Raw genomic sequence first — 647 nt, 5'->3', positions numbered from 1 at the left:
AGAGAGAGAGAGAGAGAGAGAGAGAGAGAGAGAGAGAGAGAGAGAGAGAGAGAGAGAGAGAGAGAGAGAGAGAGATAGATATTGAGAGATTGAGAGATTGAGAGATTGAGAGATTGAGAGATTGAGAGATTGAGAGATTGAGAGATTGTGGAAGAATTCCCAGGCTGACTTTACATCAGTTGAGTTGTTGTCAGATATGCATGTGTAAGTTTACTCACAGTAAAAATGTCATTGGCCACAGGTGTGTGTGTGTGTGTGTGTGTGTGTGTGTGTGTGTGTGTGTGTGTGTGTCACTGTCTGGAGAGTGCAGGGAGGAGGGGTAGTGACGCAATCACCCGACTGGTAATGTGTTGGTGTGTTTCAAGGCGGGATGATTGAGTGAAAGATTTTTCAAAAGATATGTGTGAACATTGTCTTGTGTGTCTTCTCTAGTGAATTCTCACTTGCCTTCTCATGTGGGATTACCGAACGTAAGATTCTCTACAAATTGTATGCTGGGCCCAGTCCTATACCTGATCTTCAGAAATGATTGGCTCTCTCTCTGACTCTGAAGAATCCTCTTTATCCAATCCACCCTCCTTCCAAACTTCCAGTATTCCATCCTGAGATTTTCCTTCTCGATCCATCTTTTCCACCCCCTGCATCCT

Source organism: Eptatretus burgeri, chromosome 17 (assembly GCF_056783735.1).
Source record: "Eptatretus burgeri isolate ZD-2024b chromosome 17, Ebu_testis_v1, whole genome shotgun sequence".
Taxonomy (NCBI): domain Eukaryota; kingdom Metazoa; phylum Chordata; class Myxini; order Myxiniformes; family Myxinidae; genus Eptatretus; species Eptatretus burgeri.
Note: the sequence above shows the minus strand (reverse complement) of the source record.